At 45.2% G+C, this 7,260-nt stretch overlaps 1 pseudogene; it reads left to right on the top strand.

Annotated features, from left to right (window-relative positions):
* The first annotated feature begins 2,262 nt into the window (after positions 1–2,262).
* On the top strand, positions 2,263–3,890 carry LOC116457793 (aspartate aminotransferase, mitochondrial-like; annotated as a pseudogene).
* The last annotated feature ends 3,370 nt before the right edge of the window (positions 3,891–7,260 follow it).

Raw genomic sequence — 7,260 nt, 5'->3', positions numbered from 1 at the left:
CAGTTAAACCAAAACGAAATAAATAGATTATGAGTGAGGCATAGTGATAGTGGTACAACTGTGCTGTTTAAAGGTAATTAGCAGGTTTATAAAAATATTATCTCAAGATGTAATACAGATGATATAGACAGGTAATCTGACACAAATTTAAGAAATATGGTAAATAATTTCTGCTGCCCTGTCGATGTATTTCTTTGGCTATGTGTCACTCCCAGGGCAGAAAGTTCTTCAGATTAGCATTAACTAGCTCTGTGGTTTTCTAACAATATACCAGTCTCTTTGGCCTTCTGCTTTCCATCAGTGAAATGGAAGGCTAAGTGTTGGACATCCACATTCATCATCTCAGTGCTCTCCAGGGTCATTTCCTTAATTTGGCTGGCCAGGCTAGTGACTCTCTACATCTTTATCTGCAAATATGACAGATTGGACTGGCTAAACTGTGGTGCTCTACCAATTCAGAGCCTATGAGCTCATTTCATAGAAAATATATACTTGAATTGAAAAATACGGTCATCTCATGCTGCTGCTGTAACTGCTGCTAATACCACTACTGCCACTACCACACTTATGCATGCCCTAGTGAGACTAAGCTGTTTAGCCCAGGAGGGTACCCCAACCTCATTGAGGGCAGCGTACCTAGCAATAAGTAGCCCTGTGAGGGCTCATCTTACAGCCTCCAAACCCCACTCATAACCTCATGCCTCACCTTATCAAAACCACTAGGAAATAGCTTCTCTGGCATTGGATGCAAAAATTGTGGAATTTCCTCTCCCGAGAATTGTTAGGCAGTTCAACGATTTTGCTAAAGGGGTGCCCACAAAGACTCTGAAAGAGAAGGAAGGTTGTCTTCTGAGGGTTTGACTGTAAATCAAAACGTGTGTTGGACACAAATATGCAAGAACCACCCTCTGAAAAGTCAACTAATTTTAACACCAGAAGGCCATCAACATATCTAAAAAAGAAGGTACTAATTGAAAAAGGGTTGGCAAGTCAAAGGACATAAATGAACATGAATTACTGAGGCAGCACTCTCTCAAGCTTGGCTCAAGATAGAGGCATTCCAGATCTAGAAAACCAAGAGGTCATTGTGCTACCCGACCCTGGGAAACAACAGCTGCTGTTTACTGAGCATGGATTCTTTGATAGGACAATGTGAAGTGCCTGTCTTACAATATTCCATTTAATATTCAAAACAGCCCTAGGAGGTAGGTATCACTACCGCTATTTTATAGAAAAGTAAACTGAACTGAGGATCAGGAAAGACACAGCTGCTTACTGTCACACAACTGACGATGCTGGAGCCTGAATCAGACTCAGGCTGTGTGACTCCCAAGACTCTGCTCTGACTGCTGTGTGCACTGCTGGGCAGTCACAGGGTCACCTGTACTGTCCTTCAGGCCAGTCTCTGAAGGAGATAGACCCAGATGCTTCTTGGTAGAGAGGAGGTGCTATGGACCCAAATTTATATATGGAAGCCCTAACTCTCAGTGTGATGGCATTTGTAGATGGGGACTTTGGGAAGTGAATAGGTTTAGATGAGGTCATGACAGTGGGACCTTCATGATGAGATTAGTGTCCTTATAAGAAGAACCATCAGAGATTCCCCACTCCTACCTCTCTCTCTCTCTCTCTCTCTCTCTCTGCCTCGTGAGGACACAGTGAGAAGGCAGCTGCCTGTGCTAGGAAGAGAACCTTCATTGAGGAACCACATCAGCCAGCACCTGGATCTTTGACTTCTCAGCCTCTAGAACTGTGGGAAATAAATTTCTGTTGTTTAAGCGCCCTGTCTATGGAATTTCATTATGGCAGTGTGAGCAGACTATGACAGTAGGAATCAAACTGATCAAGGGCAGGACTGTCTGGTCTTTGAGGGGCTATTTCTCTAGAGGGAAGACTGATGACAGCGAGCATTTGAATTCTACAACTGCTGCTCTCCGTGGTTCCAATCCTCTGCTCATCAAACATCATCCAGGAGGTCAGCCAGAGTGGGAGCATAGGGGTTTCAGGTTCCCTCAGGAGTTCCACTTCCATTGTCAATATGTTTAAGGGCACCAGGGTTTACACATCATGGGCTTGATTAGCCTAGGTCCTTCCCCACATATTGGTACATTCACCCCAGGAGTGGAAGTCCCTGTGTGTGGCCTTCTGAACTGGTCATCCTGCCTTCCCTGTTAGTGTTCTGACTGCTTTTAAAAAGTGGGAGGGGCCCGCTTGCCCTCCACTCTGTTCTGCAGCTACTCAACTGCCCTCCTCCCGTCCGCCATGGCCCTGCTGCACTCAGGCTGCATCCCCTCCTGGGTCACCACTGCCTTCCGACTGGGCCTTGCCATGGCAGCCTCCAACAGGACTAGCTTCTGGCGGGCCCATGTGGACATGGGACTTCCAGATCCTATCCTGGGAGTCACCAAAGCCTTTAAGAGAGATACTGATAGCAAAAAGGTGAATCTGGTAATTGGCGCCAACCAGGACAATAACCGAAAGCTTTATCTGCTGTCTAACATCTGCAAGGCAGAGGCCCAGACTGCCACAAAAAATTTGGACAAGGAATACCTGCTCATTGGGGTACTGGCTGAATTTTGCAAGACATCTGCAGGACTAGCCCTGGGTAAGAAAAGTGAAGTGTTGAAAAGTGACTGGTTTGTCACTGTGCAGGCTATTTCTCGAACTGGGGCCTTAAGGATCAGAGCCAGTTTTCTGTAAAGAGTTTTAAAGTTCAGCTGAGATGTCTTTCTGCCCAAACCATCCTAGGGAAATCACACACTTCAGGGATGCTGGCACACAGCTACAAGCTTATCAGTACCATGACCCCAAGACTTGTGGTTCTGACTTCACAGGCACTATGGAGGACATTTCAAAAATACCAGTGCAAAGTGTTCTTCTCCTGCATGCCTGGGCCCATAATCCCATGGAAGAGGACCCTTGTCCAGAGCAGTGGAAGGAAATAGCAGTGGGGTGAAGAAAAAGAATCTCTGCATTCTTTGACATGGCCTATCAAGGCTTTGCCAGAGGTGACGGTAACAAGGATGCCGGGGCTATGTGCCACTTCATCAAACAGGGCATTAACATTTGTCTCTGCCAATCATATGCCAAAACATGGGCTTACGGAGAGCGTGTGGGAGACTTTACCATAATCTGCAAAGATGTGGATGAAGCCAAAAGTGTGGAGTCACAGTTGAAAATCTTGATCCATCCCATGTATTGTGACTGTCCTCTCAAGGAAGCCTGGATTGCCTCTACTATTCTGAACACTCCGGATCTGTAAAAATAGTGGTTGCAAGAAGTGAAAATATAGCCGACTGCATCATTAGCATGTGGACTCAGCTGGTTTTCTTTTTTTCTTTTCTTTTTTTTTTTTTTTGAGACAGAGTCTCGCTCTGTCACCCAGGCTGGAGTGCAGTGGCGCAATCTCGGCTCGCTGCAAGCTCCGCCTCCCAGGTTCACGCCGTTCTCCTGCCTCAGCCTCTCCGAGTAGCTGGGACTACAGGCACCCGCCACCGTGCCTGGCTAATTTTTTTGTAGTTTTAGTAGAGACGGGGTTTCACCGTGGTCTCGATCTCCTGACCTCGTGATCCGCCTGCCTCGGCCTCCCAAAGTGCTGGGATTACAAGTGTGAGCCACCGCGCCCGGCCAACTCAGCTGGTTTTCAACCTCAAGAAGAGTGACTCCTCCCACAATCCTCCTCTGAAGAAGGAGGATTCCCCCCCAACTGGCGAGACATCACTGACCAAGTTGGCAAGTTTCGTTTCACAGGGCTAAAGCCTGAACAGACGGACTGGCTGACCAAGGAGTTCTCCATCTAGATGACAAAGGATGGCCACATCTCTGTGGCAGGGGTCACTTCTGGCAACGTGGGCTACCTTGCCCATGCTATTTACCGGGTCACCAAGTAATGTCCCTGGTGTGAGGGAACAGAGACAACCTTTCTGTTTTCAGTCTCTGCTCTTGTGAGCTTTGTACAGATGATGAGGGAGGGTGGATGGTGGTAAATGGATCATTTCTTTCAACCATAATGTATGACTCTCAGTGACTGTGATTCTCAGAAAAGAACATGTAGTGACACAGGGCAGAGGCACCCATGACTGGCGTCTGGAACTTTGTGGCTGTAAGCCAAACTTTTCTTTCTCTTTTTATGGCCGACTTTTCTGAAAGAGTTTACATGTGCAAGAAAGTCATAGCACCAAAAAAAACAAAACAAAACAAAACAAAACAAAACAAAACAAACCTGTCTATCATGCCCTTGCAATATTTCAGAAGATTTAACTGAAGTGTCATATGGTGTCAGGGATTCCTCACGAGAAACAGCACTTATTAGAGGCTTTGAGAGAAGACCTAGTTCTGGCATTAATAGTCAGCCTCATGTTTGTCCTCCCGTGATGGAGCAACCTTATCAATACACCGTATTGCAGAAACTGTGTTTTATGAAAATTAATGATCCGCTGCAGCAAGGAAAATAAAAGATGCTGTTTCCTGTCTTATTTAAGTAAAAGAGAAGGCTCTCTCTTCACTCTTATCATTGCTGTTCTTTTCCTTATGCACAAATATTTTTTATCTAACCTAGATGTTCATCTTATTCTACTGCTCGTTTGATCATAACCCCATTTCTATTGGGATGTATTTAAGAACAAAGAACATAAGTTTCTGCTCATGCCATACTCTCAACTTTCTTGGCAAATAATAGTGGAGGGTAGGCAACTGCACTTTGTCTCCGCATCTTCTTCATCAATTGTGTAATTGTCTCCTGTTGGGTTGTTGCCTCTACCCAGTGAGACCTCTTATCTTCATTGAATGTGGTTGTACAGTCACTAATCTCACACCATGAGTCAGGTGGTGCAGGATAGTGCCAGGAAAGAGGATATTCTGGGCTTTGTGTGCTGCTGGCTGGACTCAGGCTTCACCCTTTGGAAAGACAGCCACCGTCTGCTCTAATCATATAGACTTATTGCAGCTTAGTTTCTCTGTTACAATAAAATTACTGTAGAATCCCCACCCGTCCAAAAGTGGGAGAATCCTGCTGTACTCACTCTTTAGTTACCATTCCAGTGCTCTCTAGACTTCTGTAGCTATGCCTCCAAGGCAGATGACACTCCAGCCCGTGATGATGGGGCTGGCAATGATGATGAAAGGTAGTTTTTATTGAGTCTTTTGTATGTGGCAATTCAATTCATTTTAAACAAAGCCAAGACTAACAAGCCTGGAGACCACAGGAAAGGTCTGAAGAAGATGATGTGCAATCATCCAAATTTTGAAGAATGGATAAGATGTTTACCTTATAGAAGAAGAGAGGGAAAGAATCCAGGCATAGAGAAGAGTCTAGACAAAGATTTGGAGGTTGGATCTGGCAAAGTATATTCTGGGAACTCAGTTTGGCATGCATGGCTGAGGCAAATGGAGCATCAGCTTTGGTGACAGGAGGGAACAGACAATTGCTTTTGCTGGGAAGGTAATGGATGAGGTGCTCATGGAGACAGCCAGTAAGGTGCAGGGTGTGGCAGAAGCATTATTTTCCCATATTCTTCAGTACTGCCAGATGCTTTCTGAGCACCTACTCTCCTGCTGATGTTGTTGTGGCTTGATTCTCTTGTGGGACCAGGCAATGGATGAGCCAAGTGTAACTGTCCTTCGATTAAAGCAAGAAAACCCTACTCTGGACACTGGGTTAAAGTGAATCCTTTGCTGTTCAAATTTACAGGAAAAGAAGAGATGATGTGGTGTGAAAAAGGGAAAGCTGAGAGAAGTAAGATTGATTGAGTGTCAGTATGAGCTGAGCCCCATGATAGACACATCATCCACAGAGTGTCATTTGATTTTAAGAGCCCCAGCAGGTTTGCACCAGTATTTGTAGATGGGAAGGTTCAGAGAATTTCCGCCCAAGGGAGGAAGTGGTGGCAAGTGGATTTGAACCTAAGTTTGTGTCACCCAATTGTCTCCAGCTATTTGACTCTTTAGGAGGTCTTAGTTGACATTCCTCTTCGGTAAAAAATGTGCTGTGTGGATGCAAGTGAGTCATTTACACTCTCAAAGCCTCAGTTTCTAGACCTATACATCTGTCTCCTTAGAGGTTCACTCTTATTCTTCTCCTTGGATTCTTACAGAAATCAAATTTTCCTGTCCCCTGACAATCCTTCAAAAACATGAAAATAGTATGCTTTCTCTGAATTGTCTCATTTTCAGGCTAAACATTCTTGCTTCTTTCAGTTGCTCTTCCTCCTTGCTTTTTGATTCTTTGCAGTTAATAATATGGTTGCCCCCAAAGCTAGTGCTATCTTAGGTTGTACGAAAAGAAGTATAGTGCCTGAATTAGAGGAGAGGAACATTCTCCTCAGGTCAGAGCACCTCTGAATCAAGGATTCAGCTCTGAGGCCATGAAGCATGAGGGAGCCAGATGAATGAGTATGCATTAGAGAAGAATCTTCCATGGAACTGGTCTTGTTGACAAGGAAAGTGGAAGTAAAATGGACCTTTCTTTATTCCTTTAATGCCAACAGAGGAAGCTTTCTTCAGAGTCCCCCTCAAGACAATGTTCTGAGGGCGCAGTGGCTCACACCTGTAATCTCAGCACTTTGGGAGGCTGAGTCAGATGGATCCCTTGAGCTCAGGAGTTTGAGACCAGCCTGGGCAACATGGCAAAACCCCCTCTCTACAAAAAACACAACAATTAGTCAGGTGTGGTGGCATGCATCTGTAATCCCAGCTACTTGGGAGGCTGAGATGAGAGGATGGCTTGAGCCCAGGAGGTGGAGGTTGCAGTGAGCAAAATTACACCACTGCACTCTAGCCTGGGTGACAGAGCCAGACCCTGTCTCAAAACAAAACCAAACAAAACCAAAACAAAAGAAAAACTGTGTTCTGACAGGGCACGTGAAATCTCACACTGAGATTCTGAGCAGCATCAAGCCTATACAGGAATACAGCTAAGGGGCTGGGGTACTAAGTGGAGAGGGTCTGAATCCTGACTCATGATGCAGAGCTTTGCATGAGCTGTTGTTCAATTTTTGGCAGCAGGTCTTTTAGCTGGACGATAGGTTGATCAAGGCATACATAGCAAATGACAAGTAGGGGTGTGAACCCGTTTCTATCACTTGCTGGCCATGACCTTGTGCAAATTCTTTTCCTTCTCTGTGCCTCTGTCTCCTCATTTGCCAAATGAAAGCATTGGATTAGAATCTGCAAAGGCCAATTAGTTTCATCATATCAACATGTCAATGACTTGGAATATTATATTGAGAAGCATGAGACTATATCTGGGCTCTACAGTAAAGA

Source organism: Hylobates moloch, unplaced genomic scaffold, assembly GCF_009828535.3.
Source record: "Hylobates moloch isolate HMO894 unplaced genomic scaffold, HMol_V3 SCAFFOLD_18, whole genome shotgun sequence".
NCBI lineage: Eukaryota > Metazoa > Chordata > Mammalia > Primates > Hylobatidae > Hylobates > Hylobates moloch.
The sequence above is the reverse complement of the archived record's forward strand: the minus strand, read 5'-3'. Positions and strand labels throughout refer to the sequence as shown.